General features: G+C 40.9%; 1 protein-coding gene across 5 annotated transcripts in view; it reads right to left on the bottom strand.

Moving 5' to 3' along the window:
- The window catches only part of EHBP1 (EH domain binding protein 1), a 210,753-nt gene that overhangs the window by 182,233 nt on the left and 2,539 nt on the right, over nt 1-25,981 (bottom strand). The gene's annotated exons all lie outside the window — the stretch shown is intronic.

The following is a 25,981-nucleotide window of genomic DNA, read 5'->3' on the forward strand; positions in this document are numbered from 1 at the left end:
GATATAGAAGAGAAAATCACATTCTTCACATAATGCTTGTACTTCAACATTTTCACGATCTACTAACAGCACTGATTTGAGGAGCACGTTTCCTAAGGGTCTCGAAGGAGAACCCTCACACGCAGAATTAACTTTCCGACTTTGCTGCACTCATCAAGTGCTGCCACCTCAGCAGGGTGGTCTTGGTGGTCATCTAGTGCAGAGAGCAGGCAAAAGAAGCCACACAACGTGCCAAGGCTCCAAGTCTCCGTGATGGAAGCTAAGGGGACCCTACCAGAGGTCCCTTTCCTTCCTGCAGCTCCAGCTCAGCCAGTGGGAATGCTCCTCTACCGATATTTGTATCGATCTTGTCCTATGTATATCTTGGCACCTCGAGGGATTTTTCTTACAATGGCACTGGATTACATCCTCAAGCTGGAACATGCCCTAGGCTGGAGAAGGGAAGCAGCACCCTGGCTGCACAGGTGCCACCACCTCAACAAGGAGGCTGGACACACGAGGGTACCCGAGAGCAGTCACACGCGCGCGCAGGCTAACGGGCGGGCAGCAAAGAGAGGCAACGCAGGAGCACCGTCGGCACCGAAACAAGCCGATGAAAAACTCAAAAATGGGAACGAATCCACGCTTGCATTCCTGCCCTGCAGATGCTTGCTCATTACAGGGTACTCGAGAAAAGACATGTGTGGCTATGCTACATGTCTCAAAAAAAAAAAAAAAAAAAAAAAAAAAGTGGCTTTATGTAGATAGCACACAGTTTTTCTGAAGCAATTTTCAAGTATAGACAAGCCCCAAATGTAGAAATCCTTCCACGTTTGTTTGGACGGAAGACAACAAGAGTGTGGCAGAAAAACCCAGGCGGTCTGTCTCCTGTGATACTGGCAGGTGTGTCTCCCAGTCTCATAACAAACCTTAGGTTTAACTTTAATTTTTCCATTTCATTTTGAATTATGCCACTGCTTGCTTTGTTCTACGTAGGTTGTTAAAGATGCCTCACGCTTCAATGTCCTCCTCAAGCGGAAGCCACGTCCGTGCTACACAAACATGCAGGTATCACCAAGACAGGCTTTATCGCCCAGTTCTGTAGAATTCTTTCTACCCAAAATACAAAGAAACACACTAACATGAGAAAGCAAACTAAACCGTCAACTCACTTTGGGAAGTATAAGCCATGCTAACAAGACAGCATGAGGACTGCAGGCTCCCCTTGACTCTTTCACAAGTATATTCATAAATATTGGATATGTTTTGATGCTTTAGCTTAAAGTGTATGAAAATCTACACCCAGAACAAAAAATAAATAAATAGGATGGTCATCACAATACAGAGAGAAAATTTCGAGAAATGAAATGGAGAGAGGAAGGAAGGAAAGAAAATATCTTGAAGGATGAGTTTCCCCTCTAAGTATACACACGCTTAGCTAAAACAAAACACAAAAAACAGTAATTTTCTAAGGTGTTGCCTTCAAGAAAATTACAAATCTAAATTAAACATAAAGCCAAGTACAACTTTCTCTTCCACAATCTTTGCTTTACTCTTATGCCAATGTACTTCTAAAAGAAGATGCCTAGCTCACATTTGATCAGGAAATTTGCATTCGAGGTTACTAGTGAACTCAAAGTGCTAGGAAATAGCCAAAACCAAATAATTCCGTTTGCTTGTTTGAAATACTTAAGCAATATTTTCTACTTCAGACTTCTCCCTTCCTCACATTGTAAAACTAGGCTGCTCATTAACCAACAATAAAAGCAAATAAAATCCCTTCTGAAGAGTTAGGTTGAAGATCAGATTTAGTATCTTTTATAAGTGTACTCTGTAAACTCAGATTGTTCCAAATACAAAATCCACTGTGGTGCAAGCTGAACAAATACTAATGGTTAGCTATAAAAAAATAAAGGTAATATCCTGAGCTGCATGAGCAGCTCTCAGCCCTTTGAAACTTAAGTGCTTTAGCTTTTAGACAGTCACTCAAGTTTCCGTATGTTTAAGGCTGTTATATGCTATATGTTAAGAATAACACCACAGTTAAGACCAAGTTGGGGGAGGGAATGAGACAGGACTGAGTTTTAGCTGAACAATTACATCTCCATGCTGAACACCTGCTTGGGTCTATGCAACGCACCACCACCACCCTTTCTGCGGGAGGGTTTAACACGGCACTAAAACCGAGCACGACCGGCTCCGCGCTGCCTCTTTGCGCTTGGCACCACCCTGGGACGCGGCATTCCCAAAGCAGCCTCCCCGGGGGAGGCAGGTAGAGAGGGGAAAGGCAAAGCCCCCGCAGTGCTGGGACACGGCGCACGCCAGCGGCAGGTGCCCCAGGCGGGTACTTGGATCCAACACGCGCGTATTTGGTAGTGACTCATTTCTGGATGGTTCCCGAAAAGAAACCCTTCCTTGGGAAAGGGAAGCTAGGGGGTTGCAAACTTATTTCCAAATGAGAAGTTACGATTACTCAGCAAAAAAAGAAGTGTGGGGGGGGGAATCTTCTGATTTCAAAGTCCGCGGCTCAGAAGAAAGCTTCGTTGTTGCTCTACATACTATTAACTAAAATGATACTAAAAAAAAAAAAAAAAAAAAAAAAAAAAAAACAGACTTAACATGACATCTATAATTCTAAGTCATGCCTACTTTTCCTGTTGGGCAGAAGCTATTATTTTGGTTTCTTTGGCCCACATTAAAACAAATGATAGATTAAAAAAATAAAAAAATAAAAAATAAAAAAACATACACACACATGCACACACTGGAGCCAGACATCTCCATATCCACATGTATTAAAGCAAGTACTAAAAACATTCCAGAGACTGGAAAAAAATGGATCATCACTTTATATGCAGCAAATATTGCTGATTGAAATGGAGGTTGTGCAAGATGCGAGGTCTTCTGGGGTTTTGGTTTGATCATTCCAGGAAATATCTGGCATGATATTTTGAGTACAGAACTCTCCAAATATTTCACGAACAAAGTACATAAAAGGTATTACTCTGTTAGCTCTTGTTTTGCAAATCTTTTTGCAGTAGCAGATAATGTTAACTGCAAAAGATATGTATTTCTCTACCAAACAATGTTTGATAACAGAAAACTATAAAAGCCTTATATTTAGAATCTGGTTTTGGAAAGAGTTACACTGAAGCCAGTGGGAAGACAAATCACAAACAATCTTTTGGTTAAAGATAGAACTATAACAGCATTTGTATCTAACAAGACAACACCACTGCATTTAGTCACTCCCAACAATCTTTAAGCAGCTGTAATACACAAGACACCTTTTTTGTATGTACAAGGCACACACACAGCTTGCATATTTGTTTTGGCATCTAATTGCTAAGTGTTGGGGTTGGGTGGTTTTTTGGGGGAGGGTTGAGGGTTTTTTTCTTGCTATGTTTGATTTGAATTACATTAATTATTACAGGCTGCTAGATTACTCTTGTGAAGCAAGCATAAAAGAGTATAATTAACAAGAGAAGCAGCAGTGTTAGCACAATAGTATGCAGATGCACCTATTGAAGGATAAAAATAATCACTTGGGGGTAAAGTCAGAGCACTTCCCTGATAAGAGTTTTCACCTTTTGTTCTGTCCATATTGTGCGTGCCAGCATGACATGCCAGGTTTTCATTAAGAATCAGTCCTCCTCCCCACCAGCACAGTTTTCCACATTACTCCTGGAATGCTATCAAGGCTCTTCAATGGTTTCTTAAAAATAAACACAACCAGTTCTACAATACCACTAATTTGGGCCAAGTATTACTTTTTTGCATTTTATAGATAATTATTTTGAAAGCTTCTCTTTGCAGAGCAGTCTTTTGCTTCAGGACCTAAACTACAGAGCGTGTTACAAGTAAGGGCCTTTTCTGGGCCTTGTACCAAGCTTTTTCCTTTACAATTTCCTGTTGGTCACTATCAATGAAATTCCAGCGGTGACTAGACTTCCCAGAATCACACTCAAGTCACTCACCAATGTTTTAACCACAGATCTAGAGAGGCTGGTGAAAACGATAGTACGTGCTGGTACATCTGCCACATTGGCCCTCCTGCTGAGTGAGGTACAGCACTGACTGTAAAAATCAGAAACATGAAGAAAATAAAATACAGTGCCGACAAAGCCCACGTTAATCACAAGTGCATTACAAGGTGAAACTGTATTTTAGGAAGGGTTTTTGGTTTCTCCCTCAGCCTCTCCCTAATTTCCATCAGAGATGCAGAGCTGCCATTTGTCAGTGTTCAAAACGCTGTCTGCTACCCAGACATTATCTTTCATTTCTTCCTGCACGAGGTCTTTAAATATTTTTTCAGGAAGAAACTACTACTGGTCCTGAAAAGCTAGGATTTTTGCAGTGAGCTGAATGTTAAAACATTTTTCCCCCCTCTCTGCATCCAAACAGACTGGCCTCTATGAGGCTTTCACATCTCGAGATTATGCTCTGCTTTTCATAAGAAGCTCTAGTCTGGCTTTGCTTGGTTTAAAAATAAATAAATAAAGGGAACAAAGTGAGACACTAATGATTATTTTATAAGTGCAGTCAGACCTCCTGAATCTGCACCACGTCTGTTTGTGAGGGCAAGGGCGGAATGTGTAGTATGTACTGCTGATGGCTTGGGTTTTCTTAAACCAAATACAAATGAAGTTTGCAGAATGAGCTGGATTAAACAAAGCAAAGAAAGTTCATCCATTATTCAAAACATGCCACAAGGACAGATTCAGCTGCTCGTTTTTCAGAGTAATTGCAGCAAAGAATCTTGAGTAAAACAAACTTGACAGGACTATCTAGCAAAAACTTTCCTTAAAGCCTTTTCAACAGGACTTCACACTGAAGTATTTTCTTTAATTTCCCATTTGCAGTAAGAGTTGTCAGGAGACAAAACAGATTAGTAAACACATTTGAAAAATTAGGATGACTTGACTAGCCCCTGAATTTTTAAAATTATATCTATTTGCCCTTCGTGTAGAAGCTTTCTTTGCATGATCCAATTTTGTTCTGCTCATCTCCAGGAGGAGTAAAAAAATAACGCACTACAAGGACCAACTATATCTGTAATCTCACTCTCCTACAATCACAGACAATCACATAGGCAGACATTCAGCCCAAAGCATTAGTCCGCATTTACACTGTGCATCTCACCACACCAGAGCCCACAAAACACTTTCCAGTAGTCTACAACAAATGCACCACCCTCCAGCAAACAAGAGCTGCAGTGACCACTTAAGCCCACCTAAAAGTTCACTTGTAAAACCAAGCTCTCAGCCAAAAAGGGTTCAATGAGTTTTAAAACAACGAACCTCTGGTCAGCTTTTTGTTGTTGGCAAGTCGGGGCTCAGGCTAACTGGCAGGAGGGAGCAAATATTAAATTGAGCTATTCAGACATACCTTAAATGGAAAAAATGGAGTGCATTGCTTTTTAGTGGGAAGTTCACAGCAGGCTACAATGAGTCAGTTTTCTCAAATGCCAGATTTTTATTTTATGTTGCTTTCCAGAGTAATCTCCTATATTTTAACAATAATGAATCAACATTTTTCAAAAAGCTTTCAGTTGTGAGTCACTGCATTGCCCATCATGTGAACTAGCTGAGGTGAGAGCAGGCGCTACACAAACCTGCTTGCACAGTCCACCCGGTCCTGACCTGCAACAGCCTCGCTATTCTGCTCCTCTTTCTGGCTAAACCAGGTGCCTGCCAACTGCTAAGGAAATAAATACAAACTCATTAGAAAGCAAACTCATTTCCACCTCATACCTAACACCAGGTTTGAAAGCTGGCTGAACAAGGTGAAACGCTAGTTCAGGCTGCTCTGAAACCCAAGCTGAGAACGCAGACCTTCATGCAACTAGCTTCAATATCCTAATGTTTTGTTATCTAGACACTAATGATCGATGTTCTCCACCTCTCTCTTCACGAATATCCATGTTCAGTGTGGATTAGTAACAAGAACCATGGAAAACACAGTTTTAGTACCTTGAGCAAAAGAGCCAGGACTTGAATTCAAGGTCCTGATGCACTCCTGACTCACCAGCATCAGAAAATTGAAAGACAGATAAAAGCAGCATCAACCTCCCTTTGATTTTAGTCACGCCTATTGACCTACCTATAGCTAAACTGGATACCTCCATACAATCTTGTGGATCAGCAAAAATGCCTCCAACTATTACGCTATCCCTATTTCAAATCACTACAAATGTAAATACTAGATAATGTGTTCCCATTATAAAAAGCATTAGCAAGCATAACTAGTATAGACTGCTTGACATGCTGCCTGCAAATATAACTTTGCCCATCAAAATCCCCACAACATTAAACAATATATTTCTGTATTTTAAAAAGTATGCAACAAACTCCTTAGCAGACCATTGTTCATTTTAATCAGACACCATTACAAAACAGATCTTATTCTGCTTTGCATTTTTTAAATATCAAATAAAAAGCACTTCTGTTTTTCAAACTCAAAACAGCAGAGAAAAAAGGTTTTTTTCTACAGTTATTGTAGAACAAAAGAAAAATGAGAATGCTTCACCAAAAACCGGTTTGAGAACATTGAAATATTCACACCAGAATCTTCTTCCTCTATTTTTTTCTAAAATAATTTTAAGAAAGATTCTTCATGGCCTACTAAGAGCCATTAAAGAAGAATGGTAGATTATCTTTGATCTTCTTACTGCTGGGATGAGCTTCATATTCACAAATTGATACAAGAATTATTTTCTTTTATTTGCAGACTGGAGTGCAGTGAGTCAATTCACAGAGAATGACAACTTGGATAAACCACATCTCCAAAGCAACAGTGCATTAATGTCTCCATCCTCATCCTCTTTGCAATCTGTGGACTCATCCTAAAGAAAATTATTTTAGTGTGAATGGAGGAACAGAAAAATCTGGAGCTACTTGTCATTTGAAGAACCCTTCTAAACCAAACTGGGGTTTGTTTTGTTTTTTAAGGATTACACAAAAAAATGCTATAGTTTGAGGATAGCCAGAAACTATGAACGTACTAAAAATTCCTGAGTGGGCAGCAAGCGCAGAATGGTATCAGCTTTTAGGGTTTGCCTGTATGAGGAAGTTCACATCACCTCCTCTAAGGAGGAGGAACTAAGCTGCTTATATAGTCAACAGAAAAAGACGAATAAACCTATGAAGAGTATTTGCCTCTTAGGTATTTAGAGCTACCCTTAGGAAGAACAAACCACTCTATTGATTACAAAGGCAGCTCAAACTCTTGATTTGCATATCTGTACAAGATTGCAGCTTAATGTTGTGGAGTGCAATACAGGTCCCAGTATGCAAGAAGCTAAGAGGCAGACTTACAGTATGCTGTGGGCACCTACACAGGGGGTAGTGTGGAAGGGCTGATGCGCTGCAAATTCATACTTAGCTTTCCGAACAACAATTGTACCAAGCCCTAAATTAATCTGTATTTATCCTGAGACATGGGCATTCGTGGCACATGTACCATGAGCAATTCAATTAAAGGTTTCTCATCTGTCATCTGCTTCTTTTTGCTTGTGCAAATGAACACAACAGAGTGAGGGGAAGGGAAAAAAAAAAAAAAAAGGAACTGAACGCAGAATGTGTTGTCCTTTTCTCCATCTCTGCCCAGGAGAGTGGACTTTGCAAATACTGTCAGGTGCTCAACGACAGCCATAATAAATATGGTATCAAGAAGCATGAACCCACTTTATGGGAAGGAGAGCACCAAAAGATAAGATCTTAACTACTTTCTCAGTGCTGGTTCTGGCATTTTAGTTAAAACGACCAACCGCAGGATTATGGATACCTGCCTGCAGCAAAGCACTGGGCTCCAGGGAGGAGCACACCTCCTCTCTGTCCCCCAAGAGCCAAGACGAGGGACGGAAACACGGCCTCCTGCCGCAGCTTGGAGACACAGAGGGAGAAAACATCACCATTACAACAATTTACCAGCCACAGAAGATCTCAAAATGAGTCACAGCTTCAAAACACCACAGAGAAACAGAAATCTTAGCAATTTTTTCTGGGTCCCAAACAAACTGCCTCTATGAACTCTGTCCTCTCCAAGCTTACCAAGACATTTGAAATGTATAAAAAAAATAAAAAAAATAAAACCCCCAAAAGAGTAAGTCAGGGTGACAAGTTCCTCGGCAGTAAGCTGTCTGTTAATAGCTTAAAAATTAAACCTGTCATTCTTTCACCCACTAAAAATGACAAAAGTTTCCAGAGCTAGAAGATTTGGGCACGTGATTTCACAAACACTGGCACTGGCCATTAGAAACTGCCACTACCTTTCCTATATGAGACGCCCAATTTCACACTGGTGGCCTTTCACAAATTGGAAATTAAACAGAGCTGCTTTAAAATGAAGGTGTGGCCACAAGATGAAGGAACTGATGACTATTTGCAGCTAAATAACTATTCCAAAGCCAGTGAATTTGGAACAACTCCTCCTCTTCCTGCCCAATCTGTTTAATTAAGTTGCTATCCAGTTTGCAAGCTGTCTACCGAAACAGAAGTTAACAGTTCTTTCTCGTTACAGAAATCAATCTCAGAAGCAACACTCCTTATTTCTAGGTATATAATACCAATTCCTCTCCTCCATAAGCATACACCAAGTCTAAAAATTTGTGTAATTTTTAGAAACAAACTGACTGAATCTTTTAATTAATATTCTTCAAGTCACACCCCGGATCAGATCCCACAGCAAGCACTGGCAAAGAAAAATTACATGTTAACTCCTGGATACTCAAGGAACCAAGAGAACAAGCAAAACCTCCCGACAGCACTAGGGCTGGATACAGTCAAATGAAACAAAAAGCAAAAAACCCTATTTCTGTTCTCAAATTTTAAAAATATACATCTTACAGCTTTTAAAAACTGAAGAGTGTTTTTTTTTTTTTTTAATCAATTACTTGTTTCATCAGCTGTATCTGTGAATTATTTGTTATTCCAAGGTCAAAAAAAATAACAACAACAACAAAAAAAAAGCACCAGCAAGCAAGGACCTAAACAGATTTTGCTAATAACTGCCATTTGTAAAATTCCTGATAGTAGCCCCAAAAATATTGTAATCGATTCTCTCAAAATCAGCTAAGCTGGAAACCAATTTCATAATTTGTATCACTGTTTTAAAGCACGTTCCAGTTAAAAAAACCCAGAACCCTACACGATAGCTGAATTAATACTGATTTTGAAAATATGCAATGAAATTATAAGACGGACAGATACTGCCGACCTCCACATCAGAGGTCGAGGTCTTTCGCCACCAGCCAGGCACAAAGTCCGTGTCTGGAAACTCCATCACCTCTGCCCGGTCAGTACCTCAGCCCTCCCTTCTTCCAGGGCTGTCCTGGCAAGCACTTCCTAATAACAAAAACCACCCATAACAAATGCTGCCTTCATCCTATAGCCCAGAGGCTGGTTTTGTTTCAGCCTGATGGCTACTTTAGTAAGCTGATGGATCTCCGCATGGGGCACTTTTAAAGTCACATCTGCAGCCAGAGAAGAGGCTGTCCAGTTTTTTTTAAGTAGATCTGATGTCTTGCAGGCTGGATTCCAGTCTTGTAACATTAAAAGAGGCAAAAGGATAAGAGAGTCCCTCTATCCCATACAGCACACAGCTTATAAGATTAAATAATTCTGTCTCACCCTAGATTTCAATTTTATTCTAATTTAAAATTTTATCTGTAAACACAAACGTGTCTAGTGTGAAAAGCAGTTGTCCTTGGAAGCCAAAAGGTTAACAGAGAGGCTAGGTTGGTTCCTGGAGCAAAACACACTTAGTCTTACAAAATATGCTGAGAGCCAACCCCCCAAAGTAAAAGACGAAGTCCGTCTTCACTTGGCACGACTTGCTGTTCTAATAAACCTGAATGTTGTCCTTACAGTGAATGGCAAAATCTCCTATCTGATAAAGGGCTAGAGGATTTGACACTCAAATATAAACAGTAAGGAAAATATATATACATTATATATCTATTATATAATTATATATAATATTTATAAGAGCTTCTAGAAGGGTATTACAATAACTGAAGATCACTTATTTTGAATAATTAATTTGCAAATCAAAGTTCTGATGCATTTACCTAGTTAGAGCTGAAGAAACCTGATGAATAAAGATACTTTCTGTAAACTAACCATCAAGGGAATGGGAATCAATTTTAGTGGGACAGTAGTTCACACAGAGCACTGTGGGGGAAAAACTATGTGCAGAATCATCAAAAAGGCACAATAGAGATGTGTGGGCACATAAAGTCCTTGGATTCTGCAAAATAAGATTTTCTACATATTTGGGCATATTCAGTATAAAATGCACTTTTCATCTTTAAAGTAAACAAGGCTTAAAAGTTGAAGCATGCAAAATTTATTCGATTTTAAACTATTCAAACAAAACACCAGCCCTTCTAGTACCAGCAATGCACACACATGTAAATGTGCACACTCTAGTAGTAAGAGCTTCAAAATGAGGTCCAGGTCTACAGAGAGACTCACGAAAATTCAGATCACTCGGCCAGTGCAATGAAGAGCAACCTCCCTCTGAATGAGGGCGTTCACATGAGAGTTCAACATGGCTTTATTTGTGCACTTTGGCTTTCAGCTTTCTGTCAGTTGTCCTTAACTTCTCCTGTTTCTGAGCACAGACAAGACCTTACGCAAAACATCTCTCTAAATTTAATCTGCTAATTAAAACTTGTCTCCTGGGCTTTGACAGATGAGCGCCAGCATATCTAACTCTTGCAGTTTAGCACATTACCACCACCTGGAAATGACTGTATTGATAGCTACTCTTCCCCCCGCGCAGGAGGAAGCGTGAGGTCCGTCTTCCCTCCTGCAGCTCTCGGTTGGATCTGAGCCAGATGAAGACAGACAGGCAACCCAGAAGATTAAAATCTTAAACCCCTTGCAGTGCAGGCCAGTGAGGGCTCTTCTTTCTCACTGTTCCGGTTGGAAAGCTAGCCCTCGGTTCTAACAGTTCTGCAGCCAGACAAGCAATATAGTAGCAAATGAGGTGTGAATTCACTCATTCGTTTCAATGCAGTTACTGTTCAGATAGGCTTTGGTCATGTAAACCCCCAAGTCAGTTTTCTCCAAAGCAGTTATTTTCATTATCATCTCAAAATATAAAACAGAGCCAGACCTTTGGCATCTATAGTGTCAGTTCATGTCACTGATACAATGCAAAGAAACCTTTAAGTTCCCCCCAGAGGGGCAGCAAATGTTCCCTCCACAACAAGGGAGGCATCAGCTCCCCTGGGACAGATGCTTGAGGTGTTTCCACTCTGCCCCAGCACACGGCAGCTCCTAAAATACACTCTACCGCGGCCATGCCCAGTCTCCAAGGTGCGAGACCACTGTGTAAACACATGCAGCAAATCTCAAGCATCCGAGTCACATTCAACAGCGGCACTTGCCGACACACTCCACCAGCCCAGTAAAAACCGACCAGTATTCCTCCGGCAAATTGGAGAAAATCCATGACAAGCTAGTGAGAATATGGAGCCCTTCTTCTGGAGGGACTCGCAATCCTCCGCCGTCCCGCAAATGAAGTCCCCCCATCCCCAAGCAACAAGAGGGCAGAAGGTGGCTGCGCAGAAGCTGGGCGCCAGGAGGGCTGCAGGAGTAGGTGTGCCCTCATATGAGGCACTTCTCGCTGAACCGAAAGTAAAGGATCATCTCCACCGCTGACCGCCATCGGCATCCGAGGGCCAACCCAAGCATTCTCTCCTCCTCCACCATGCTTTCCCTTTCCCCTCTTTCCTCTTCTAATCATAGATACAAATCACACATGCTCAGGGAGCTCATAGCTGGAACACACCCGAAGGGGAAGGTTAAGCAATCAGTGAGAAAACATCCCTAAAGTGATTAAGACATTCGTCTCTCTTTATCACATAAGTAACTGCATCAGAAATAGCATAGGTGCCTAAATGCTTCTTCTGTTTTAAGACAATAGATTTCCTTAAAATCCTGGTCTTCAAGTACCAGTTGTGAAATAGATTGCCAGTTATGAAAATGATGGTGGAGGTCTGCCTCTCTTCAGAGAGTCAGAGCCAACGGTTCAGCTTGTCTCTGCCCAGGCTTAGAATTGTTGCTTGCAGTTTAGCCTCATAAATATTTCAAATATCTCTTGGGCTACCCTATCTCGTCTTACACTGTCAGTCACAGGACAGCTATGCCAGAGAAAAATAAGTAAAGAGCAACAAATGCCCTGAGTAGAATTCTTAGCATTTTTTTAAGGATAGGAAACCAAATGCTACTTTTCCCAGTATTCACATTCTCTCTTCCACAAACATCCATCAGGTTTTGGGACTGATTTTGTGATCTGAAAGTAAAGCTATCATGCAAAATCTAAGTAGAAAATAAATCACTGAATAAATTCTGCAGCAACGTGTGTGTGTGGGGGGAAGCATTAATAACTCTAATCCATCGTGTGTGTATATATATTGAATTCAACAAGCTTAAGCAGAATATTTCAACAGCTCTGATTATATCATAGTAATGACAAGCCTAAAACCTGCAGTGCAGCTGTGGCTTTGCTGGAGGTGTAACTGAGCTTCATCCTACCAGCTCGATTCCCCAAAGTCTGCATAGAGCTTAACAAGTTCTCTTCCTCAGCTTAGTGAGGAAGCAATTCGTTTTTAAAGCAATTTCGTTTGAACTGTCAGTCATTTGGACTGCCACAGTTATTTGCAAGTGGGTCTGACACAATAGCGCAGCCTCCCTGACCTCGACAGGTAGCCTTTCCAGTGCAATTACAGCCTTCGGGCATCCTTCACCTCTACCAAAGAGAGGCTTGGCCCTTAGAGTTATTAACATTTTCTAATCTACTGCTACCACAGGATAAAATAGTTCTGACGTACTTAGATCCTAGCACACGTTACTGCCTTCCCCTCAATCTGGGGTTTATAAATTATACATATGCTTTCTTAATTATAAGCCAGTCAAACAAACAAAACACACGCACACAAAAAAACCTCCCAACAACAACAAGCCACCCTCCACAGCAAAAACCTTGCTTATGGCTCTGCATCAGTAGGTGCAGATGAGCGATCACGCAGTCATGTCCCCTCCAAAGTTACCGTTCGCATTATCCCAGTTTACTCTGCTTCACCAGTCCTGCTCCACATCCATACCTTCTCGCTTCTGCAGCATTCTTGCTGCCATAAATCCACACACATACAAATTCCTCCCAGTACAAAGAAATAAGGCCCCCAAAACTTCATCCGTACAACACTGCAGCTTTCTTAATCCCAATAATTTAAAAATATAAACCTAATTTTTGAGAAAAATCTTATTTTTAGCGACCCCAAATTAACACTCTCTTAAGGTACCTACTCAAAACCCTCTAGCAAAGTAGCACCAACAGCTCTGAGTGGGCTGTTACCATCTTTGATCGATCAGCAGGTCACACTCCTTGGAGGCAGGTTTTTGCAAACAAGAGCCTCAGGGTCTGATGCAGTGAACTCTGCACCATATTCCCAGGGCTGCCATTGCTTTCCAGTGCAATATCTCCCCACTTTCTCTGCATTTCAGTTTCAGAGATGTGAAACATGGATACTTTTTTCTGTCACACAGCAGTCTTGTAAGATGGGGTTAATAAAGGACATGTGGGGACGTAGAATTTTTGACCACAAATTTGCTGTGCAGAAATACCAAGCACCGACAAATGTCTTTTTAGTTGTTTTAAGCCAGTACCACAGAACAGAGACCCACTACCTTCTGGTCTTCAACAGCAGACATAAATCCTACTTACAAGTAATTGTGGGTGTAAAACTGTAGGGCAACTGACAGAAGTTGATTTGTGCAGCCAAATTAGGGAGCGATAAGAAAAGATGACTTGTCTACAGTAACTACCAGAGAAGTTTGTACAAAGTCTAGTGTGGAACTATGTTTTTCTGACTTCTGGATTGTTTTTACTATGGGACTGTACTTTGTAATACAATGAGAAGGAAAAAGAACTTATCCCCTCCCCCCTCCGCCCCTTAAATCCAAAATATCTACACAGGAAAAACCGCAAAGAACTCATTTAGTCCACTCTGAACAGATGAAGGTGCTGAACTGTCCACGGCATAATTATTTACAGAAGCAACAAAAATAACTTCTTCTACTTTTAGTAACTGGCAACCTAGGTAGCCTTGGAAGCTTCTCTGCTTTCAATACTGTCAACAAAACTATCGCACTGTTTCTGGCTGCATCAAGGTAGCAACTAAGAAAAAAACATGTCAATTCTTTCCTATGACTGGAAACCAGCCTTGGGACAGAGAAAAACCTCTACAGCCACATGTGTACAGAGTCTACTTCCTTGTATAAAAAAACCCAAACCCAAAATCCCTCACACAAACAGGATTTTATACAACAATTAGCTCATACAAGTTATAAATATGTTTTTATCCTCCTGTAATATTTCTAGGCTTTTCAATTTTCCCACCTGAAAGTTGGCATGGGCCACCAATATGGAAAACAACATATGCAGAAATCTACTGAAGTAGATAAAAAGTGACAATAAAATGACGTGTGGGACATTAGTTTGGACTGAGCAAAATGTACATTGTGCAAGGCCATATACATACTGCAGTTCTATTTGCAAAGTTATAAATCTTCCTTTGAATAGAAAAGGTAATAGAAGAATCCCTTTGAAATGCACTCAAAATATTTTTAACATCACACAATAATAAGCTTGTGTCTTAAAGACAGAAATATTGAAATACTGCAGTTTGTTTCAGCACAAAAAGAATCCCTGGAACACTTTAGATTTCTTCTTTAACAGTATAACCAATAACATCACAATCACTCAAAAAAGGTGAAATTACAATTAGCATTCGTCACACAGATGTAGCCTCCCCTTTAAAATAGCTTCTGAACTAACCACAAACACTATGTTTTATGAAAGTGAAACATTAAAACATTGGTGTTGGAGATGAGATTCATTTTGGTTTTACTCACGTACAGGCCATTAGCAATGTCTGAGCAGCCAGCACCGAGGCCAGCACCTATCCTGCCTTGAGATTCGTATTGCTGTTTTAAGGATTCAGACTTAGAAATTCTAGACAAGATAGATTACTTCTCCTTTGACAATCTCAGCTAAGCCGTTACCACCAGCAACCTTTTCAGTAACTAAGGCTTGCTCAGGGCAATTTTTATGACAATCTAACTATTTCCGTTAAGAAAGCCACGCTGAACTGTTACGGTTGTTTTATTCCAACCTAAGATATAAGTGCAGTTTCTATAGTTATAGAAGTGCTTGAAGTGGTTACGCAGCTATTTCCATGAAAGCAACTCTAGGTGAGGCACCGCTGTACTGCTATTTCCTGTCTATATGGAAGAACAGGTGCTGCATGACATTGACTGTAAAGGCACAGTTTAAATAGGGAAGCTGCTGCATATAGATGAGGCCCGAGTATGCATATATGTGTATTGCTTGCTCAGCAAAACCAAGTCTGAAAGCTCAATGTGACACACAGAGTTTCAGTTTTAATGAAGTGGATGTGTTTTGTCATATGAATTCTGCATAGCCTGGGTCAACAAGCTTCTGTCCGTATAAAAAATGAAAAACCTGATTACAGTTGAAGGGAACTTTATTCAACAGAAGAACAAAGTCTTGGGGCTTGATTCAGTGTTTGGCATTATAACATGAGACACTATTTTAAAGTTTCTTAACCTGTCAGTGATCATGTTTGCAGCTGGGGAAAAAAAAAAGAAAAGATTTCTGGCCCCACTAGAGCTGTGCCTGGATGCCTCAGAGTTGCAAAGTGTGGTCAAGATTTGTCCCTTATTAGCAACAAACTGCTTTTTCAGTTATTCATTGTCAGTATCCCAAGTTCCCCTTCTCGTAAGGGGAAACGTACACTGGTTTCATACAGACAAACTTATCTCAGATTATAGTATGCACAGATAATGCACGTTACCAGCTTCCAGAGACATCTGCCCCCTTTTAACTTCTTTTTATACGGAACATCCCTCGCTCATAGCAAACTAGAAGTTAAGACCCCCAACAATAGCATATGTGCTAACCAAGGAGATGATGTCAGTAGAAATACAAGAATGCCTCATGCCTGTTCCCTGAAACAGTTATTTTTGGTTGGCGCATGGGCTGCTCAGATTTAGGTCACTGTTTTTGTATCTCCAAACCCAACAGAACTTGTCTTTTATAGACTGTAGGGGTTTTGTCAACCATAAGAGAGACGGTTCTCACAAGGAAGCGTACAAAAATAAGGCAATTTTAGTCTTTCTATAGTCAAAAGTAGCTCAAGAAACAAATTTTACTACTTGCTGACTTTATCACTAACTGCAAAATCAAGCCAGCACCCTCCTTTTGACAGCTGTTGCTAAAACAAGAAGTATTGTCTTTCACAGTAGATGCTCTCTCTCTCTCTAAAATTCATTTCAGATAAATTTATTCTGCTTACTGAATTCAGAAAGTCAGCATTTTTTTTCCAGGAGGCAGCAGACTTTGTACATTATAAATGCTTTATCAGGGCCCCTTCTAGACAACAGGACTGAGCCTATAGGCAAAAAATTCTGTACTTCTGTTTCCTAGACATGGCAGTAGGAAAGGAGACAAGGGGACTGTACCACCACCTGCAGTGGTACTATGTCAACATCATCCATGCTATCGGCACTACAGAAATTGCTGATGACAGGCAGGATGAGCACTGAGGACCGTGAGAGTGTAACCCACAGGTAACGTCTATTTTTACTGTCCTCTTCCCTTGTGATACAGCCTCTCTTGAGGCCACTACAGCAAAAGGAAGCTGTGGTAACAGATGGGAAACAGAAGCACAAAAATGTATCTAGCAGCCCTCTGCTCTGAAAATACACTCAGACACATGGAAGTACAAACTGAAATAAGCATGTAGTTCCAGGCAGAAGAGGAAAAGGGTCTGGCTTCCAGCAGCCTTCCCCAGGGTACATTCGCCAGTATCCAATAATGCAAAAATTGCTGTCTTTTTACCTGTAATCACAGGTTAAAAACCTTCTCTTCTATCCAAAGACTTTTTGTTGTAAAATCCACAGAAATAAACAGCTCTTGAGGCTTCCATCTCAGCTTTGGTTGAAACTGTCTGCCCAAACTTTGCAATAAAATGCTGGATTTGCTGTCCAGACAGGTAATTTTTTAAATCACATAAGAACTTTTCCCCTATGAAACAAAGCTAAAAATAAGGGAGAAGCTCAAGGCTCAAAACCGAAAATACAAGGTAACTCGATGGGCACACTGACAGCACGGCCCCATCAACCACAACAGTTTTGTGCACTCAGGGGAAAACAGCTGTCCAAACTCTTCAACAAAAGGACAGAGGAACTAATGATGCTGGTCTGAAGCTGGGATATCTGAAGAGGCAGCGTGGCACAGTGTTGCCGGACGCAGACACACAGGGAGCAGATGACATGCCGGGGCAGTCTGACTGCCCCATCCTTTCCAAACTTTCCATAGTCATACTCTGGACCTCTCCTGTCACGCAGCAGCTACCTTCCAGTTTCCATAGCGCTTACCCCAGGAAAGAGAGGAGAGAAGCACAGGGGCAGGAAGAGCTGCCTTTTTTTTTTTTTTTTTTTTTAAGGCAAACAAAAAAAAGACTAGACAGTTTTACAGCCACAGACTAAAGGAGACATCATGTCTCAAGTACTAGATGTTTACAATGGTAGGAGAAGTAAAAGGTATTAGCACACGCTCTTCTCAGTTATCTCAGTAAATCCTATGATTACATCAGCCACTATGAGAATTCAGAGTGTTGAAATGACTCTTGGGTGTCCTTCAGTTCAGACTGGGGGGAGGGGGAAATCAAATTGCATGTACTATATGAAATAAGGAATCCACAGGAAAGGAAGCAACTCCTTTTCCATGACACAGACAATTTTAAAACTGTATTCTGAAAGGGTGCTCAAGCACGGGAGCTCATAAGGCAGACACCTAAAAGGAGAAAGGTAAATGATTTTAGCAAGAAGACTGAAAACAAAAGCAAAACCTACAACCCAAAAGAATTCTCTTCTCCATACACACAAGGCCTGATAAAGGCGAAGGAAAGCACCATTAAGATCCTCTTAATGGAAAAATGTTACTGTTAACAAGAATCATCCTAACTACAGCTCAAAAACTAGTTAAAATATGCTAGATGCTTTCACTTTTTGTGGTAAGAGAGGAAGCAGTAAAAAAATAGGTCAGGACTTTCCTTTTAAAAAAAAAAAAATCAAAGGAACGCACAGAAAAGTTTTATAAATGCTCACTTGCTTAAATACACTTATTCCAAGCACTCTATCCAGTTAAGACCTGCATTTGAAGAAAAAAAAGAGTTCAGAAATCTTGTTCTCGTGAAAGTCTTCCACAGCTTTATACAACTACCACCCAGGCTACCTACCTGAAGAGACAAAACACTAAATCAGTTTTCCAGTAGCTGTTATCAGAAGAAACATGCAGGCAAGCAGTTAACAACAGCCCACCTGCTACAATGGCCAGAACTGTGACTCAGGAACAGTAATAGTGTCAGGTGCTACTAGCAGCTGTCAAGCTTAAGTCTTCTGCTAATAAACTACATTTACATCAGCAACAGGCCAGTTTTGGAAATTCACAGGCTGCTGAGTTGGATCTTTACTGGAAAAGAGAGTTAAGCTGTTTTGACAGCTCCTTTCTGTTCTTTTAAATTTCCTCCTATGCACTGCCATAAACAACGGGATTCAGAGCTTACTTAATGAGCAGTCACCGAGAGTAAAGGAAGTCCACAATGCCGGCTGAGTGGCAGAGGAGTGTGCTGCCAACTGTATTCAATGGTCCAGATTCTCCCATTACTTTAATATGGTTTTTGATATTAACAGCACTAGCTACGCAAATACATTTTCCCCAGCACGGATGAGAGGGGAAAGTCAGTTTATGGCACGGAATTTAAAAGTACGGGCACAAATTAGCTAGCCTTAGCCCTGAAGAAAGTTCAAGACAGTCATCATCTGAGGGCCTTAGGCAGCAACACACATAATGGAGGGCCCAGAGCTGACCTGGGCCATGCCTTTGATCTGCCTGGGCTAAAGGAAAGGATATGCAGCGTGCCCACTGGCTAAGCTGAATATATGTTCCCAGTAAAGGCATCATAACCCATCAGAACACACATATCTCCCACCTGGGCTGCCAGTACCACCTCTCCACCAGCTCCAGACACACTGACCCATCAGACAACAGCAAGGAAGCAAACACTGCTTTCTGTGCAAACAGGAAGCACTCGACATGGAGGCCAATTGATCATAAGGGTGTTTATGGAGATGATAGCAGAGAAGCAAGCAGGAGTAATGGAAAAATACATGGGTCAAAGTTGAGGTGATATGGTAGAGTTTTAAAAGGCCACTGATGGTTTTTAAGTCAGCTGTCCCTGGAGCTAAAGATTATTTTACCCTTCTGACATCTGGTCAGCAGCAAAGCTACTCTTTCAAAACATACCTACTAGAAAAGAAAAATCAAATCCACAAGTGCACTATTAGCCACTGATAGAGCAGTTCACCTAAAACGATGCCCATGGAAAAACAGTAACAGACTGAGCATGCATATGAAATAAAACCTGAAATCAGTTTATTCTAAAATTAATACACATAGCCAACAGAGATCACAGTTTAGCAGCAGCACAATTTGCCCTTACCTCTGGGGAAAGCCTCAAGAAAGCCTCCTTAAATAATAGTAAAAATTAAAAAAAAAAAAAAAGCTTCAAAAACAAAGTAATACACTACAACAAGAACCTCAACAGGCAAAGAAGAAAAAAAAGTCTGCTCTGCTTATCTTCATAGGATTATAGGCAGCTGGAGACAATAGCTCAGAAGGGCCCGCACTTCTGATTCATCTCCAAGACTTGTGCATTTGGAAGCCCTACAATGACAGCACAGGGCACTGACTCACAATCCAGACCATTTAGCTGCAGCAGTTTGAGAGGCCACTGCCTGCAGCTGGGCTCCTCACCCCTCCAGCAGGTGGGCAGGCATCCCCCCACCCTAGCAGCAGAAAGGAGCTGTGAGGACTCCTCAACCACTGCGTTCACAGCTCACTTTATAAACCTGAAGTTGATGGCAATTAACACTAACACGCCATGCAATGCAACTGTTACTCTACCTCCGCTCCAGGCAGAGGAAGGTTACTGCTAAAGGACAGTGACATCTCAGCTCCACTCCTGAATCTAGAAAGCCTCATGAGTCAGAGCATTTAGCCACCAGCAATATTAGTTAATTTTCTGCTAATTTTAGCTCATGCTTAAGCCACAGCTCCCAACTCCCTGCAATGCCTTTCTAGGTGCCCAAAGCCACAACTATCCTATTCCTCAACTGCCAAAACATACATCTTCCCTCCTGAGAGACTCTAATGCAGTTACACAAACCACATGCTGCAGAAATACATTTTTCAAATAAAAAGGCAACAACAGGAAGAAAACAAGGACTGCTTTATTCACCCTCACACTGTGTGCATATCTTAAAATAAGGAACAAAAGTTCAGTTGCATAGTTCCTGTATTTCAGGATCCACTCCACAACACGCAGAAGACAAGCTCACGTGCAGGGGGATGACCCACAGCCTGCTAGAACCGACTTTTACTCCACTGAGTAAAAGGAGAAGGAGAGGCAAAGGAAACAAACAGGCACACACATGCACACACTTCACACAATCCCATCAGAGTAAACTGGGAAAGCTTTAAAAGTAAACACCCTCTCCCCCCGCAGAGCCCTCCTTGTATTCTCAGAAAGCCACACAGGCAGAATGCTTTTACTGGGATAACTGAGGAGTTCATTTTATAAGAAGAGTTTCCTCAGACTTAGTCAACCTTACCAGACTCCTCCTCCTACTCTCCCTATTCACACTAAGCTGTGAAAGGGGCTTCAGCCTCTCCAACCAATTAAGAACTAATTGAACTAACAGACTGGCACCATAAAGCCTCAGCAGTCAGAGACTGAAGACTCAGCTCAGAGGCCTACGCAATATCATAATATTTCATTTTATTTAACCTCATAACACTAAAAAAGTGGAAAGTAGTACTCACAGGGATCCAGTCCTGCAAAAATTTATCTTTATTCCAGTTCAAATCCACTGGGCTCAAAGGAACAGTACACACATTCTACAGTATGCATGCAACACAGAGCCTGCAGGAACAGGGCCAGGTTTTATTTATTTGTAAAGCAGCATGAGGAAGTTACACACACACTCTCTCTCAAAAACAGAGGTGTGTTAGCATGTCAAGTTAGTGTACTTTATTTATTCAAGGAGACATCTTCATCCCTTTAAATGAATAAATGACAGACTATTAAGATGGATTTGTCTACAGTTGGCTGTAACCTAATCTTTTCTGCTTTAGATTCAGTATTTTTGTTATTGCTTGGCTGATAAACTAAGTCAATAAATTGTTGCAAAGAATTCTGTTTCTCCAAGACAGAAAACCTACAGCAAGTCTTTATGTCAAACTTGCATCTTTCTACATTATAGATAATAAACTTTGTGCCTAGTTGTACCAACAAGGTCTTACAGGGACAGCTTTAAATGCTCCCAAAGCACTACTGCAAATAAAAAATTTGTAGAAGTATGCAACACTGACAATCTGGAACAGTCAGCAGCAAGAACATTTCACATGCATTCATACTTCCCATATCAAAATGTCTTCACTGCACACAATATGCTACCTACCCAGAAAAGGAACAGACACTTTGGATGAGAAATCCCTTAGCCATGCTCCAGTGGAACTGACATAGGGTGTAAAAGGGGTCAGGAGGATAGCCTGGTAAGGTAGGGAATGAAAGCAGCTGGCATCAAAGAGTCAGGACTGACAAGACACTCTCCTGACAGAACTCAGGCAGAGAGCCCAAAGGAGCAAAACTACATTTCAGAAATCAAGGATTTTCTTTGGGGGTACAAAGGGAAGAGAGATGGAGGCTGGCAGAGGAGAACTGCTTTTGCATGCAGGCAATAAATGTCCCTTACTTCCTGCAGCTGGTTAAAGCACAAGACTGACCTGTAAAACAGCTGGTAGTGATTATTTGGAAAGAAATAATTTTGATACATAATTTCAGCCCTTAAAGTCTTCAGTCAAAACTCAAAGCTAGTGTAGAAGAAAATATTCAATATTTTTACAGATGGGGATTATTTGGTGTAGTGTCAGCAATCCCAATGAGGAGTGTGAGGCCAGAGTAGCATTTAATTGAGGAGGAGTAAAACAGCTAGAAAGTGAGGGAAATTGCATGAACCTTTCCTTACGGAAGCTATAGTTATCACAGTATACCTACAGGGCAAAACTGCAAACGTAAACCCGATCAAAAGCTCAGCAGAACAAGCCCAGCATGAAAAGCATGGTTCACGGCAAAACTAACTCAAGATTTCCTGAATCCCTCTGTAACTGTGCCTCTTTTTTGTCACACATTTCCAAGCAATTATCCTTGATAATTAAAAGCACTTAAGCGCTCACAGAATACCCTCTTAATGGCCACGCAGGAACTGAGTAATTTGACAGGCCTGACCCTGTAACAGCAACCCCCAACTATTTCTACAGCAAGCAGTTAACACCAGTTCTTTCAGTGGCTTTCAGCACCAAAAAGTTTGCTGTAAAGCAGGGACCAGAAGGCAAACAGACTGGTGTGAACTGTGGAATCTCAAAAAGCTCGTTTCTCTCTCATGCACAGTGCATGCCAAATCTTAAAATTCCTGCAGCATGCAGTTATGAAACTACAATAGAAGAGAAAAACAGATGGCTAAAGCCTTTATGAGGGAAAAAAAAAAAAAAAGCAAGCATTACTTCATTTCCAAAAAAGAAGGCTATATATTTGAAAATATAGAACCTACTTCAGACCATACCTAATCGATACAAAAAGCAGGCAACTTGCCTCACAGAAGTAAAGCTTGTCTTCAGTTAAGGCAGTGTACGTGAAAAGTTTAACCCTTTCAGAACACTATGGCTTGTATTTTTATGCAAATTTTGTAAGTGGCATAGTCGCAAGATGAGAGGCATTACTATATTGTAAAAAGTAACACACTTCTTCATCCTCAACATAGTTGCTGAATGGCAGATCCTGTAGAAAAGCCTCTTAACATTTAATTTTTTTCAGTCCATTTAAGCAATTAACAGCTACATCCAGGTGAGCGGCTTCCCTGTGGAAAGAGAAACAGGTACAAAAGTATCCAATGGACAGCAACATACTAGGAACTTGGCAGCATCAACCCTGCAAGATTTAAGCCATTCTCAGTGGAAATCAAGCAACTGATACAGCAATATTACACTGAAGTTCCTGTTAGGCCCCTGAATTGTGAGGTATCACGCAAAATAAGGTGCATAAAAGCCATCCTAGAGAGTGCATGTGTTCTGTATTAGATGCTTCTTTGGCTCTACAGAACAGCTATCGTATCTTCAGGTCCAAGAACTGGAAGTGATCTTACATCTAGAATTATTTCCCTGGCGAGTGTCCTCTGCTGAGCCTGCTCCTCACACAGGCCTCCAGCAGCTGAGACGCACGCCCCAGGGAACATGAGCGCGCCGCGCAGGGCTGGCAGCACTGCACGGTGGATCAACAGGAGCCCTGCTCCTCTCTAAGCCGACAGCTGCACTGGCAGGAAACGTAAAGGCCTTGCAAACAGCACTAGATGCCAACACTCGGGCACCTGACTCGGGTCCACTGCGCTCACCTGCCGGAGACACCCAGTGCGCTCAGACCCCACACAGCAGCACCCTGCTCCAACAGCACAGATCAGCAGCAAATACCTTCCTCCCCACCCCACCAGGTACGTACTCAGGGGCGTAAGTAAAACACACAAAATGGTTTTTAGTCTCTATTCAATAGGTCTGCACTGAAAATAAGGACAAAATTCATTCTCTCCTACCACACACAGCCCTTCCAGGCCCAGACTGCAGTCACTGGCAAGGCTGAGTGGAAAATCCTGCACTGCCCCAGCTTACTCCAAGGGTAAGCAGAGGATGACAGATTCAAGCATTGCCAAGCCTTTCATAAATCAAGTGCTTATATGATTAATTCAAAGCATTACGTTTTCACAGTAGCAAGAGTCACTAATCCGTATCAAAGACCAAGACTACATTTATTTATTTTAAAAGAAAGGCTCTACATGAACTAACTGCTCAGTTTTTCAAAGGTACTGAGCAGCCACAATGATTATGTCTGGGTCAGTGGGAGCAGCTAGAATGCTACAGAAGTGACTTGGTTCTGTTAAATCACCTGAAAATAAGGTTTTTCTAACAAAACAGCAGTAACACTGGATATGCCATCACAACCTGTCCCACCAACAACCATCAACAAAAAGTATTCATTTGAAAGCAGCTGCCCTTAATCATTAATAATAGGGACAAGCATTAGAAATTATGGAGAGCAGAAAAAGCAATCAAAGGGATTTGTGGCCTACGCTGGACAAATGCTGCTCTACCTACAGATAATCCTTTTAAAGAGTAAAACAGCAATAGCAGAGCGGTAGTGGCTTCCCTACACAGCCGACATAGCTGCTGCTCTTGTTTCTGGAGTTATTTTGAACACCATGTAAAAAAAAAAAAATTGGTCAATACAATGTTCATAGGAGACAGAGTACCAGAAAGTCACCTAATTCTGCTAACCGCAGCTGATCAGTTTGGGAAAATATTTCAAACCATAAGTCAGTTTTTGAAGAGCTGGACAAATAAAAGCCTAGAAGAACATACCAGTTCATAACGCAGCCTGTTTTGGACATGGACAATCCTGCTCACGGACACTTTCCAGCTCAAGTGTGTTTACAACTGCATTGCCATTTATTTTAAAAGATGAATGGAGCATTCTTTTCCTACCAAAACACTGCATTGTTAAAATGCCAGTACATGAAAATAACTCAGTGCTTACTATATTTCTATCAAAACACACTTACAGTATGGAACTACCAGCAGATGCTATAGCATCGCCACTTAATACATGTATTAGAACTGCTTTCAGAAAGGAACAGGATATGCAGTTCATTTCTTCTGTTTTCATTTGTGCCAAATTCAGATACAAGTTTTAGAAATAAAGAAGTCACAGTGATTCTGTCAGCACATTCAGAATTGTATCTTCTCCCAAGTTAAAGGAAGGCTTAGTTAAATGTTATCAAAATATTAAATATTTTTTTGCTTTGTTTCATAAACGATTTTCACTTACGGAAGAAACATGTGTTGTAGATTCATATTTATAGAACATTTTTGCTCTAAGGCTTTCCAGACAAGAGGAAGCAGGAAAAAAAAGCCTATAATCAAATGACTGTGTGAATGATGTTTCTGCCTACTGTTTTCTTCTCCTAAAATTCATCTGTATTTCACCACAATACTGTTAATTCTTCATAACTAATACAAGCACCAATATTGGGTGTCTTTACATTCAAGCGTGTAAAATAAAGATTCAGAAGAACAACCTGCTTTAAAAAAAAATAGTTGTTTGCATATTTGAGGTTTTGAAAGGCTATAGAGAGATTTTGCTAGGCCCTGTAGTTTATGATTAAACAATAGGGTAGTTGTTTCTGAGGGGGAAAAAAAAGGATTGTTCTTTATAAAACTTGTATGCAACTTTTTCTTAAATCAAATGAAAGGAAGTTGCAGATGCAATCCGAACGCTCCCCTTTAACATTCATACTTCAACGCTGAAGCATTCTCTAAATTCACAAGTAAGGAGCGAATCAAACTGAAAATAAAAGGCACAATAGGGCAGTTTATGCAAATAAAACATGAAAAGTAATAAACAATTACTGAAATAGACCTCAAACAAAATTACTAGAGGGAAACTCTTTGGCCTAACAAGACAGTAGGTCACACAGGATAACCACGACAGTCTCTTTCAACCTGCAGAATGTTTTTATTTCTAGTTTACTCTACAAAATTATGTTCAACTTCCCAAATGATTTTAATAACCTTTCAAAACAGTTTATGCAAGAAGATAACTCCTTAAATGTTTTTTCCTCTATCTTGACAGTTTACCTTTAAGACAGAGCAGCCAGCAGCCTTCTAGCATATTTCTTAGATTTCCAACCCTAAGAGATAGGATTTAACTTTGTAGAGACAATTACTCATAACCAGTGAAAGC

Source organism: Rhea pennata, chromosome 3 (genome assembly GCF_028389875.1).
Source record: "Rhea pennata isolate bPtePen1 chromosome 3, bPtePen1.pri, whole genome shotgun sequence".
Lineage (NCBI taxonomy): Eukaryota > Metazoa > Chordata > Aves > Rheiformes > Rheidae > Rhea > Rhea pennata.